The sequence below is a fragment of the Sus scrofa genome, chromosome 6 (assembly GCF_054392235.1).
Source record: "Sus scrofa isolate SSC_HxYL_T2T_F1_AM1 chromosome 6, Sscrofa_HxYL_maternal_Yorkshire_Landrace_v2.0, whole genome shotgun sequence".
In the NCBI taxonomy this organism is placed as follows: Eukaryota; Metazoa; Chordata; class Mammalia; order Artiodactyla; family Suidae; genus Sus; species Sus scrofa.
In genome coordinates, this window is record NC_139388.1 from 137,109,591 (window position 1) to 137,124,058 (window position 14,468).

The window sequence follows — 14,468 nt, forward strand, 5'->3', positions numbered from 1 at the left end:
TTAGAATGCAAATCATTTATCAGGATGCAAATAATTTAATGATAATGTGGCCAAGGTCCCCAGAGTAAATAATTTCCATTTCCATTACTGTATATGATACAAATACCCATTATATTTCCTTGAAAATTACAGTCCTTATTTAGTACACTTTGATCTGACTACAAATTTTGTTTTATTAATCTTCACTTTCAAGCAGGTAAGTGAAAGAGGTTATTTCGCCAACTCACAGATGAAGAAAATAGGAGACAAAGGGTCAGCCTGATCATAGAATGGGTTTAATATATATGGGTGTCCAGGGTTTCAAAGTTACTGATTCGGCTTGCTGTTCACTAGCTTGTCTTAATGTGAATTTTAATCAACTTGTCACACTTCATTCCAATTGTAGGAAATTAAAAAAACACAGTTAATATGTTATTTGGCCTGACATCAATGGCATAGTTTTAAATTTTAATATAAATAAACAAACTTCACACCTTGCAGTATGCAAGTCATTGAGACAAATATCTTAAGAAATTTTGCTGTGCAGAGTTAGGTATTATATCCCTTTTGAAATGGCAGGATTTGCAAGTTACACAAAGCAAATTCAGTTACATAGTGTAAGTCTACAGTTTTCAGCAATTTTATTCCTAAATTATTGGGAAGGAATGATATTAAGGAAAAAAGCAAGGGATGGAGGAATGAAAAGAACCAAAGGATGAAAGGAAGAATTGAATAACACCTGTTTTAACCAACTTAAATTACTTGCTATGCCCATGTAACCTATTCAAATGAGAGAATAGTTTGCCTGTGGAAGGGAAATTAGGAAATGAAGGCAATGAGTTAATATAGAGTTTTATTACTTACATTTGGACATGCTGCAAAGGAGATTGCATTTTGTAGGTCTAATGAATCTGTTTTCTATAGAACTTCCAACATGGGTTATATGCTCAGTTGACTCTTGGATAATGGGTGTTGGGGTGCCACCCTCCACACAGTAAAAATCTGCCTATAATTTGTAATTGACTCTCTGTACCATGGTTCCTCCATATCCCTGGACTCAACAAGTTATGAATCATATAATACCATAGTATTTACTATTGAAAAGAATCCACATATAAGTGGGCTCATGTAGTTCCTGTTGTTCAAGGGTCAATGGTACTTCTTACAAGTGAGAGTAGCATTGTAGTTTACACTACCCTGCATCATCAATTGCTAATTTGGGGTTTCATTGTATCTACCACCTTTCACAATAGAACCAATCTTTTTCTCATTGCTTCATATCCCATTGGTTTGGTCTTCTGAGGCATTTGCTTCCCACAAGTCAATGATTCTGTTGCCTAGCACAATCTTCTTTGCCAGTATTCAAAGCACTTTTCCGGGGGCTTCTTTGGAAATGGTCTCATTTCTCTCCTATTGCATCTAGAAATACCTTCAATTTCTGCAAGCAAGCTGACCTTGGCAGGTAGAGTTATGTTTCTCTACCTCACTTTCTCCAAAGAAATTGACCTTCAGTTCACATTAAGGATCCAGTATGTGACGTTGAGCCCTTCAGGATGAGATAGACTTATTTCCTGGCATCATTAATTGAGAGAGAGAGAGAGAGAGAGAGAGAGAGAGAGAGAGAGAGAGAGCAGGTTTTCAATTTATGATCACTCTGCATCATTGATTGCTGTTTTGGGTTTCATTGCTTATCTAATACTTTCTCCCAATCTTTTTCTCCTTCAGGTGGAAAACTGAGCCACTTGTCCAGTTGACAGCAGCAAGAATTTAGCTTGGAGAAACAGACTTGACTTCCAGTTTCTGATGTTGGAAAAGGCCCATCTTTCAACAAAGACGTTGATCATTGAGCTTAAGTACAACAGAGGTTGAAGGGAATAGCATTTACATTGAATGGAAGTGGATAGGGTCCCTGAGGTTGTACTGTATTGAGGCAACCCACACTCAAATTTTGTTGTGAAGGACACAGTGTGCTTGTACCTTACAGGCCTGCAAGCCTTGTAGTTACCTATCCTTGAGAATGAAGAAAGAGCCTTTATTAAAAGTGATATAAACATTTATTGGATAGGGGGGTGTTACTCATCTGAACCAAAGGGCCCTGAAGCAACACTCCCAGTATGTAGAGCAGGCAGCTGATAGGACATAGCAGCAATCTTCGTTACTAGGGTGGGAGAAGGAAGCCACCATTTATAGAGAGAATTGACATCAGATTGGCTCATCAGTTACCAGGGAAACCAGCAGCTGGGGCATGCCCCCATAGCCCTTCAGGTTAACGACCATCTCACGAGGGCAGATGTTTCCTTTAGTAAACTAGCAGGTGAAGCCATTTTGTCCTAAGGGTTGGAACAATCCCCAGCTGGGGCAGGGAGCAAGGATGCAAACAGTTCCTGATTAGGCTCTATGATTAAGAGGGAAGGTCAGTCACATGAATGTGGTGTAGCTGAATCAGGGACTGGTTGAGCAGGGGATATGCAAAGAGCAAGAGGACAGCCATCCAGAGTGGCCTGACACAAACAAGGTAAGTGAGATTTAAAGCACCCTTATGAATTTTGTCCTTCTAATGGGAGAATAATCTAGGTGGGAAAGTAAGAGAAGAAAAGACAATGGAGTGAAAGACTAATTGCAGAATGGCAAACCCAACGAGATAGTAAACCCAGTAAATCCTTGAATGTGGGTTCGTCAAAGGTAAGAAACATTCCTTTTTTTTTTTTTTCCAGCCATACAGGAAGTTCCTGGGCCAGGGATCAAACCCACACCACAGCAGCAACAACGCTAGATCCTTAACCTTCTGAGCCTCTAGAGAACTCCCAAGAACCATTCTTTAAATTTATACATTTCTGTATCTCAAGCCTTTCCTATGGTCCAGGCAAACAAGAGATATTCATGAATATAAAACTATGATGAAATGTTGAAGCAGTGAAGTAGTTTAAGGTAATAGTATCTCTTTCTCTCTCTCTCTTTTTTTTTTTCCTTATGGCCGCACCCACTGCATATGGAGTTTCCCAGGCTAGGAGTCAAATCAGAACCATAGCTGCTGGCCTACACCACAGCCACAGCAACGCCAGATTCTTAACCCACTGAGTGAAGCCAGGGATCGGACCCGAGTCCTCATGGATAATAGTTGGGTTTGCTAACCGCTGAGCCGTGACAGGAACTCTGGTAATAATATCTTTGTAGTATTGTATTTTATTTTGCCATTCTGGGTCCCTGTCTCCCAGCTGCTTTCACTTTTACCTTGACATGTATCTGCGTTTGTGCATAATGTGGAATCCATCAACTATGATGCATCTTGTTTGTTTCCATATATTGTTCACGTACAGAATGACAGGGAACAGTGTATTTTCTATTCTCGGAGATTGGGATTGTTTGTTAATAGAGAGACCCTCATGAAGGTGTGTCCAAAAATTGACAAGAATCATACTACAATTTTTTGCAGTTACAATTTTTTGCAGTTACAATTTTTTGCAGTTACAATTTTTTGCTCACCTACTATGTGTACACTTATTATTTGAATTTCTGTTCTTTTTTTCCCATGACAACATTTCTATGAGTTAGGGCTGTGGTTCCCAAATGGCACATCAAGGCAAACTCACAAAGGTAAAGGGGATAACTATTGAAGGAAATATGGTGACATCAGTTGGTCACTGTACAAATTGCTATCTCAAAATATTTCACAAGTTTGAATTAGGTTGTTACAAAGTTATAGGTCACTGATATCATATCTTTGTGAACCTGGATTTTCAGTTGTTAGTATAATAACAATAAAATGCCACACAAAATTCCACGTGGAAAAGAAAATGATGGTTTCTGTATTCATTATCTTTGGATTCAAACTTTTGATTCTAAAGTTTGAGAAGCTGTGCTACGCCCAATAAGTACTAAGTTGTTAGGATGTAAACATGCATTAAGTTTGGGGACTTAACTAGTTAAAAATGAAACCTGTTAAATGTTTCTTTTGTCCTAAGGGTGCTATAAAAAAATTACCAGGTCACAAAGTATGCCTTTAATGAAGGATAGTTGTGCTTTGTGTCAGTTAGGAATGCTTTGGCTACAAGTAACTAACTCTGAATTATGGTCATTAAGCAATAAATGGTTATGTTTTGTCATGTAATTTGAAGTCTGGGGATAAACCATTCAGTGCTATTGTAGCAGTTCAATAAGATAATAAATGTCCCTTTCTGTCATTCTGTTTTGCTTTCATTCTTAGCATGTCATCTCATGGTCAAAATATACCTACTCCTGCCCAGGTATTGTCTCCATGTTCAAGGCAAGAATAAAGAAAGGGGAGGCCAGTGACATCTCTCTTTAGAAAAAGGAGAACAAAAGCTTTGGCGTGAGCTGACAGATTTCTATTTGTATCTTGTTGGCTAGAACTGTTTGCATAGCCTCCTCTTGCTGCAAATGGGTCTGGAAAAGGGAGTGGTCAGCATTTCCAGCACGTGAAGGGTTTGGGATGGCTGTTTACGTACCTAGCAGCAGTGCCTGCCTCATTTAATACTGTCATATCCATAGTTATGGCGTTTTCTATAGAAGGGCTTAATCTTACAAATTGGTTGACCTGGGATTAGGTTCAAATATCCTTGTTTCCTAAATTCACACATTTCCGGTTATGGTTAGGTACCACATCTACTTTCCTTTTACTTTTTCTTCCATATTGGCCTCCTCTGCCTAAAATTTGTGACATGTTTTGGGGCACTGAGGAGTTCTGTGAGGGTGAAGTAAGGGCTGCTTTAGGTAAGAGCATAGGAACTCTGAAAGCCAAACAAAATAATTTCAGTTTTTTGGAACAGGAAAGAGGAAGAGGTGATGTTTTTCCAAAGTGAAGACTGGGATGACACAATCAGTGTACAAGAAAAGTCAGACTGGCAACAGTTTGAGTGTTGTCATAAATATGGGGACACCATTACTTTGAAGCTCTCTCTTGGCACACCCACTGTGCCCGGATTTCTCAAAACGCTTTGTGACTCTACTGGCAGAAACATGAAATTAATGTGATGAATTTTTGTTTCCTTTTCTCTGTCATTAGGATACAAAACATTTCTTGAAATGTCTTCTATGAATTAAAAACCATAATGATAAAATATGTTTCAGAGCTAGGGGCTTTATCTTAGTAGATACTTCTAACCTAGTTGCTCACAAAGACAATGTGGAAATGGAAAATGATTCTCTTCAGATTCTTCCCATAAGAATCTGGGGCATAGTATTTGCAAGAAATGAGAGAGAAGAGAAACAGTTGAGACCTGTTAAAAACAAAAACATTTTTTGTTACCAACTTCTGAGCAATGTTTCATTCCAAATATAGTGACATTAGACTCACATCAAGCGTAGGATGTGGAATTGCACTTGTTCAAGTATTTCATTTGGCAGCAGCTCAGAAGAGTATATAATTTGCCAAGAAATGCTTCACTCTGTCTCCCTTAGTAAGTGGAGAATTCATTATCAATAAGAAGCTGTGCAGGAGATCTATTCACTTGGTTACTGCTAAGAGTCTGCCCAGTTTTCACTACATGTCCCTCTTCCTCCAGGTTTTAAGTTTAGGCATGAAAATTGTATAAACTATAAAAAGTGGGAAAACAAAGATGTTTTTGTATTATATCCCAACTTGAAATGGCCTGCATTTTTCCAGTGAAGAATAAAGGATCTTGTGGCTTACAATTCTTTCCGCTTTAAGGAAAAACATTTGGCTAACAAGTGTTAATATAACAACATGTAAGTTTCCTATACAGAGGAGAAATCCATTCTTGTTGACCCTTCTGACTGATTAATAAATTATTTTTTATTAAATATCCCCCATGACTTTAGGTCATACAGTATAGCAACTGATCAACTGGCTATACTTATAAAATTAGTAAAACAATGTTTCCTTTATAAAAATACATTAAAGACAATGATATTTTAAAATGTTAAACAGTGATTATACACAGCCATGATACTTGGAAAATGCAAATTTATTGCTTTCGAATTTATAATTGCTGACATTTTTCTCTCACAACATCATATTTATCAGCAGCACCTCGCAAAACAGATAATCACTCTTTTGTGTACACAAAAGCCCTGTATATAAGCCTTGACAAAGAGCAGAGGATCTGGGAGCAAAGGTATTTCTTCTGTAACAGACACAGACCAGCATCCCTTACATTCAGAACTGGTCATTTTGATGAATGGCATCAAATGACACATGTTTTCTTCTATTTTAAGGATTGAATGCAAGATTTAAAGATTACTCATAATAATTGTTTTAAAACTCCTTACCTCTTTCACAAAGCATATTAGGCATGAATGGTTCTTACAATTCATTCATTCAATTAAGATTACTTTAAACCAGATGTTGTGCAGCCTGTTGAACAGACCATATTGAAGAAGGTTGACATGTCATGGGCTTAGATATATAGTACAGGGAATGAAATGTGAAAAAATAGGAAAAGATGAAGCATGGAGAAGTTGGGGAACATAAAAAGAGACAGTAACATAGTCTAGAGAGATTTGTGGGGATAGCGAAATATTTGAAGATGAAAACAGAAGCCCAAATCAGGAGTTAACCAACTAAAGGGTGTGTGTGTGTGTGTAACATAGAAGGATGTGGGTAGATTGGGGAGAAAAGGGAGTGTATGCTGAGTCGGGAACATGCTGGGACAGAAAAGATTGGACAGAGAGATTGGACATTAGTTGGCTTTTGAAATAATCCATGTTAGAGATGGAGATGACCTATAGTATCGTGATAACCAGAAGCATGGTCTGGTAAACTAGATACAAGAGGCAAGAGGAAATCATTAGTTTATGAGCAATAAACTAATAAACCTAAGTTTATGACTCAACTAACTGAATGGAACTCATCAGTGAAACAGAAGATGAAGAGCAGGTTGGAGAGTGGGCCAGACGGTATCTTCAGTTTGGGGTTTGTTGAATTTTAGAAGCCTAAAAGATATCTAAGTAGAAGGACATTTGTAGTAGGTTATGTTTCTGAAGCTCAGAGGGATATTTGGGCTGAATATGCATATTTGGGAGTAATCAACATATAAACCAGCCAGTAGGTGAAATCTCAGAGATGGAATCTTGCAGAGGGATTGTGTAAATTAATAACAAGGTAAGACCTGCCTGATAAGTTTGATAAACATGAACATTTAAAAGATTTATTAAGAAACTGAAACCTGGTAAGGAGACCAAGTTGCAGAAACTGAAGAGATCACTTAAGTACATGAAAATATATCAGAGATTGACAAACATTTTTTTGCAAAGGCCAGAGAGTAAATATTTTAGACTTTGTGAGTCATCTGGTCTCTGTCCCAAGAATTCGATTCTACTGTAGATTCTGTGAGCAGTCATGGACAAGACCTAAACAGTGGGCATTTCTATGTTGCAATCAGTTTTTATGTATAAATACAGATGACAGACTAAATTTGGCCTGTGGGCTATACTTTGCCAACCTCTAAAATAAAGTATCAGGCAGACAAAGAGAAGAGGTTGCTTGAAGAAGGAGGGAGTAGTCAATGTTGTCAAATGGTGTGGAGGGATGAAACAGGATGAGGGTTGAGAAGTGCCTGTGAAATGTAGCCTAAACCTGTCAATGGTGATTTGATGGGGGGTACTTTGTTTGGAGGGTTGAGGAAGCTTCAGTATCTGGAGGAGTGAACAGGAGTGAGGAAGAGAGGTAGCTTGCAGGTGAGAACTATGTGCAGACATTTCCAGGAGAGAAACAGAATGATAAAGTGGGGGGAGCTTGAGGGGGAAGATTATTATTATTATTGTTTTAAGGTAAAAAAGGAGTCCATATATTTAAAGGTCAAAGGGTAGAAGTCAATAAAAGGGCAAAGGGATTCAGTTTTCTGAGAAGACAGAAAGGCTGGGTCTCTGGAGCACATCTAGAGAGATTATCTTTCAACTCAGATGCTTCCTCATTATTTTTTTTTTTATCTTTTTAGGGCCGCACCCACAGCATATGGAGGTTCCCAGGCTACAGGTCAAATCAGAACTACAGATGCTGGCCTATACCACAGGCACAGCAACACAGAAACTGAGCAGTGTCTGTGACCTACACCACAGGTCACGGCAACAATGGATCCTTAACCTATTGAGTGAGGCCTGGGATTGAACCTGCGTCCTCATGGATACTAGTCCAATTTGTTTCCGCTGAGCCACAATGTGAACTCCACAAATACTTCCTCCTTTATAATAAGAGGGGCAGAAGAAAGGAAAGTTTGCAATTTGGTGGTGGGATGTAGAGTGTTCCCTGGTACTAACTTCTATGGAGTGTAAATCTATTCATCTGTCAAAATAAAATCATGGGCCCAATATTTGAAGAGTAGGGAAGGTTTAAACTGGAATAAGAAAATGTGAAATGAAGGCCTACAGGAGTCTGGAGACAATTTAGTTGGAATGGCAGAAATCAGCTGGACTGCTGGCTCTCAGCATCTCAGACAGAGGTATGGATATAATGGACAGTTGGATTGAAATAGGGAGGGTTTTCTCTAGGAAGATGTGATGGAAAGTCTTGAGATGAGATGAAAGGAATGAAAGATAAAATAGAAAGAATTAAAAAAATGTTAAAGAGGTGGAATAAGGAAACTGGATAGAGAAGAGAGGATGGCTGTGTCATAAATTAGGCACAACACACAAGCTATGTAATAGGATGATTATCATATGGAAGAGTGCCTCACCTCTAAGGATTCAAAAGAAATATATACAGTATGTAAAACCAGTAAACTTCTCTCTTAAATTTTTATCCAGAATGCTGATGCTGTCTGCAATGGCTTTTAAACCCCATCCTTCACCAGTACTGTACAGTTGATGGTGGTATGCCTAATAGTTCATTGGTTATATCATGAATGATAAGAATACACCCTGGTTGGAATTTCTGAAGCATTAGGAACCATGACAAGAAAAGAGACAAAGGGAAAGCCACACAAGAAGAAGAAATAAGTAAAAAAATATGTGGCAGTGGTTGTCACTACCTGTGTAAATACTGTAAAGCAATTGTTTATATTTTTGAAAGAGATAATATACCAAAAATATAGTTGTGAAGAATACATATATGTGTTTTGGGGGGAATCTCGGGGACTTTGATCACTCCTAGACAAAATTTGTGAAAAATCAACATCTGAAATTTCATAAAATTAAGCAGTTTAGGTAAAAACACAAGCAGATATAAATGTAAATAATATTTAAGAATATTTTTAAAGAAACTACTACTAAGGCATTTGCTATATCTTTGCTAATAATGAATACTTGAATTATTCCCTTATGTCACTGAGTCCTTTTTCTCATTTTAATTCACAGTATTGCATTGCCTTCTTGACTGTTTTAAAGCCTCATCTTGTAATTATTTGATTTCCAAGCACTGAAAGAGTATTAGCAGAGGGTTGAGAATGTCACTTCAAAGTGTTTAAAAGTCATTAACATTAGTAGCATTTCAGTTTAAGAAAAAATTTACACCAAATTAGCTCTCCTTCTCAAATCATACACATAGGAATTCGTTATATATATTCAATGTACATATATATATTTTTTAATTTTAAGAATGTTTTTCCTCTGACCAGGAAAGAATTATGCTGTCATTGAATCCTTAGTTCACCTTAGCTCACTTTTTTCCTTCTCTTTTCACGCCTTTAAAAATTTAAGGTACAATTTATTCAAAGTCACAGTGGAATAAGTTCATGGAAATTATTTGCGAACAGGGAGTTCCAGTCCTGGCTCAGCAGAAATAACTCTGATTAATATCCCTGAGGGTGTTGGTTCCATCCCTGGCCCCTTTCAGTGGGTTAAGGATCCGGTGTTGCCTTGAGCTGTGGTGTAGGTTGCAATAATGGCTAGGATCCTGCATTGCTGTGACTGTGGCATAGGCCAGCAGCTGCATCTCCAATTCAACTAGCTGGGGAAATTCCCTATGCTGCACCCTGCCCTAAAAACCAAAAATTAATTAATTAATCAAAAAATTATTGCAAACAGTTAAAAAAATCCCTTTAAAATAGTTAATATGAACCCAGAACATTTAAATATGCAACATGCCTTTTTTGGGGCACTGTATCATTTCCACCAGGTATTTGACTTTTGAAACAGTGTCACGGGGCGCTTTAACAGTCCTGGTCCTTTCTAAGTAGATGATTGATGTGGTGACTTAGTTCAGGACATGAGAAAGACAATTTACTGACTGACAAAATGTCTAGTTATATATTTACATTTCCTCAATATGAAAAGCAGCCCCATAGCACTCAGGGTTTTAGTTTCTAGTTTATTAACCTGCTGTATTTCACATGAAAATATTTTCAATTTCCAATTATTTGTGATAACACACATACTTCTTTTAAGAACAAAGTTTAATTGCTTTTAACACAACTTTATCACCTAAATGGTATTTAAATACGAACTTACTTGTTAGTTTGGAATATGGTCTTTTTTTTTAAGTTATTTTTTAAAGGGATGATTGCAACCCAATGTTAACGGTTTACTTCTTTCCAAGAAACCCTGAAAACATACTTATTTTGAATGAGTGCATGGGAAAGGCACATTAATGTTGAAAGTAATAATTAAGCAGCCTTTAGTCTATCTACAAGCTCAGCCTCATTATAAATAAAGACAAACAAGTGCAACATAAAGAACATTTATTCCTTTTTAATGGACTTTTAAGTTAGTTTCTCAAATTGTTGATGAATGTAATAAAATTAAATTAAATTAAAAGAAATGTCAAGAAGAAAACAAATTTAAAAATTAACAAAGCCCACAATAAATTTGCAATTACATGTCCATTAAAGGTTTTAAAGGGGGTTAATCTTGGTAAAAAGGAAAAAAAAATTGACACTATTGGAGCTTTAGCAGGAACAATTATTATCACTGCAAATTACTTAAACTATTAAGCTGAGAATAATTCAGAAATATCATTAGCAGTCAAATTACTGAAAAAACTTGTTTTCTTTCCCCCTTTGTTTAATTTAAACTTAATGTCTGCTTATTCTCACACAAGCAGAAAATGCTGATAAATAATTCCAGAGCATGCCTAAACATCTCCCTTCACAGCTAGCTTCTAATTTGATCTCTGGAGACCCTTCTCGGTAGCTGAATAAAATATTTTCATTTATTTAGGAGAGCCTCCACCGCCATACGTTTCTAATCTCGAGCTGCCTGGTAATACCTCTAGATGAGGTCCTCAGCAAATCATTAAAGTTGTTCAATAACAACGTTACAAAACACAGGAGACTTGCCGTTAGTGGAACAAAGAAGTTTTTCAAACGGGGGGGAAAAAAACTTGAATAAGCCAACTTGAGTTTCTAAGGCAGAGATTATTTAACATTTTTAACTTTCTGGCAGTCACAGGATAAGGAGACTTCAAATTCATAGTGTCAGAATGTTTCACCAGGGCAATGGTTTCAAGCTACACAGCCCAGCCTATGAGATGGCTTTGCTCACACGACTTTAGCGTCCGTCAGGGTCCTCCAGCCGTGTGGCACAGGCCCTTGAAATGTGCACAGGACCTCAGCTCTGGAAATAGAAACCACTGGATTATAAATCTGTTTGTTTTTAATAAAAATAAGTGTTTTGATGATCAGATAATGGAAATGACTTTATCCAAACTTCTCGATCCGTTAAGATGCAATTTGATGAAATAAAAGCAATTCATGGTAAGCACTGATCATTTATGCCATGTAAGACACATTATCAATTATGAAGAAACGTTGGTAGAATGAAGCAACTTTTGAATATATGAAGGGTTCAGGTTCCACACCAGGATTGGGGCAGAATCTGACTGCCTGGGCGGGAGCAGATGCAGGGAAAGTGAACAGTTTTCAATCCCAGGAGCAAAGAGGAGGTGTGATTCCTGTCCTTTGACAGCTCATCAGTCTTGCTCTGTTGTTGGATTATTGTATTTTTATATTAAAAAAAAACTTACGCTGTAAGAAGTTTGCGGAACCCATTGTTCAGTGTCAGAGTTTTCTTGGATAGAAGCAAGCAGGAATAAACAGGCATATAGAGATAGAAACAGAGATGGTATTCCCTATAAATCTTCAACTTTTCCACCTAAACTTCCAGGAAAATGAAATTTTCTTTAAAACAGTTCACACAATGGCAATAAAAAAGTATTTCAGTTAATCTTATTATTTTCATTTCATGTTCACATGATTTCCTCTGCTGCCAGAGTAAGCGGTGCTCTTGAATTGCAGAGTTAATTACATGGTTTTTTCCTTTACCAACTCTCTTATCATCATCTTAACCTTCAGCTTCTTTTCCCAGTCTTGTCCCCTAATAACTTCTTTACTCTCCTTTTTCACATGGCATAGAATTTTCAGAGGCTCTTAATGTGTTTTAGCAACGATGAAGAGTACAAAAGAGAGACCTACTCCATGGCTAGTTTCTTTCACCACCGCGATACTTCTTAGGAAGCAAAGACAAGAGAACACAGCTCCCTCTCATGTATGAACTCAGAGCTCACGTGGTGATGTGGCATTTAGAACTATTGATAGAACTAAAATAAGATTTGTCTTTACTGAGTATTCAAAACAACATACATTTAAACCAAAAAAAAGGCGTCATGTGTAAGTAGAAATGGAGAATTTGCACATGACCTTCAACAAACTCAATTATACCCTTCCCTTTGTTCTACATGTATATATTCTATATGTTCTACACATATATATGTATTTATACATGTAATGTGTGTGTAAGTATACACACACGTATATATTTATACACCCATACTAATTAATACCAATGATGTGCTTGATATTTGGAAAATATCCTTTAATTCAAAAATATGATTCCACCACCCTTTAAGACCCAGAAAACATGAAAATATTGGGCTAATGAATTGCAAAATATTACTTTCTTTATGGTTATTTTCTGGAGGTTCAGTTCCAAACAGAAAATGCCCATGGTTTCATTCACATCATATATAAATTTCCTTTTCCCTACTCATTGATGTATTTTCATGTATTTTGATTGAAAAATGCCATGGAGAATCATTTGCTGGAACAAACATTAAATTAAAAGAGTATGTGTGTAGGAGGGTGAGAGAAAGGGGTGTACTGGCTTTGCGAATTTGATGCACAGAGGCAAAGGGCACAAACACCTTAGAGACTCAAGGTCATGACCATCTATAGGTTAGGTGTTTAGAGATGTTGGCTCAGGGGTCATGTGGCCTAAGTTTAGGCACAAATTTACCAATTACTACTACTATGTGACTTGGGAAGATTACTTAAGCTCCCTTTGTCTAAGTTTCCTTATGTGGAAAATGGTGAAAGTTGTACCTATTGTAGTTTGTTGTGTGAACTAATTGAGGAAAAACACAAAAATACTTGCATAGTAACTAAAACATTGTAAGCATGCAATCATAATTTATAGTTATTATTATTACATGAACCAGAGTACAACATGGAGTCTATTTGTGATTAATTTTAAAACATAGTGTCAAAATATTTTGTCATTTACCTACAAAAGCATTCCAATCATATATCATCTAAATCAATCTTTTCATCCTTCTTTGATAGCATTTATATATATAGACTTTTGTAAATAAGGAATGAAGTAAACTTTAGTTTTTCAGAGCCTCTGCACTGAGATCAGACTGAGGCAAATGTGCATTCCAGCTTCGATACTTACCAGGCAGGATGACACAGTGATTAAATGCATAGATTCTGACTCTACCACCTACTGGAAATGTCTCTGTAGACTTGGGATAATAATACTTATTTCATAACCACTCTACAAGGGTAACTTATTTTGTATTTGTAAAGCACTTAGAACAGCATCTAACACCCAATATGTTATGTGTTTCTTTTAAAAAAGTCTCTATTAGTGTAACCATGAGCTTCTTTGAGCCTCAGTTTCCTTCCTTGTAAGATCAGAATAATAATTCCTCTCTCATGGGGTTATGGGAGGGGGCAATACATGAAATAATACTTGGCATATAGTGAGTGTCCACTAACAAAAGGCCATCATTTTTTAAATTCTTTTAATTCTTGATAATGATTTTCCACCATTCATCTCACAAATCTTGAAGAAAGTCTCCTTAAATACTCTTCCATTAAAGGCTTTTTCCATTTCAAGAAATGTCATCTTCTCTGCTCTCTGTGGAGTATCTACCTTGCAGGCCTATCTTCATTTCCATCTCCTTCAGGTCCACACTGACACGCTAACATAGCCTGTCTTTAATGTGCTATTCAAAGGACTACACATAACACTGGTATTTATCATTACTGACTCCTCCTTAGGCACAGTGGCCGTGGAAGGAACATAAGCTGTGTCATCAGAAAACCTAAGCTTTAAGTCATCATGTATTAGATGAACCACCAGGTTGGAAAGAGACTCCCTATCTCTAAAGCTCAGCTTTTTCAAGCACTAAGCCTATGCTCTTGGTTTTTTTGGAAGCAATTATCTATCCACTATATCATGTTTCGGGGGTAGTAACAAATTGGATTGACCAAAGGTGGCAGCAATGTCCAAACAAAGTTCAAATCAGTGAGTAGGGTCCAGGACTGCCCAGGTCAAATAACAAGGTATGCCAAACT

The 14,468-nt window shown here is 37.0% G+C and overlaps 1 long non-coding RNA gene across 1 annotated transcript in view; it reads left to right on the forward strand.

Annotated features, from left to right (window-relative positions):
- The first annotated feature begins 2,407 nt into the window (after positions 1–2,407).
- Positions 2,408–14,468, forward strand: part of LOC102159168 (uncharacterized) — a 42,571-nt gene continuing 30,510 nt past the window's right edge. The window contains exon 1 of the long non-coding RNA XR_304111.3: positions 2,408–2,494. This is a non-coding gene — a long non-coding RNA (uncharacterized LOC102159168). The remainder of the gene's footprint in view (positions 2,495–14,468) is intronic.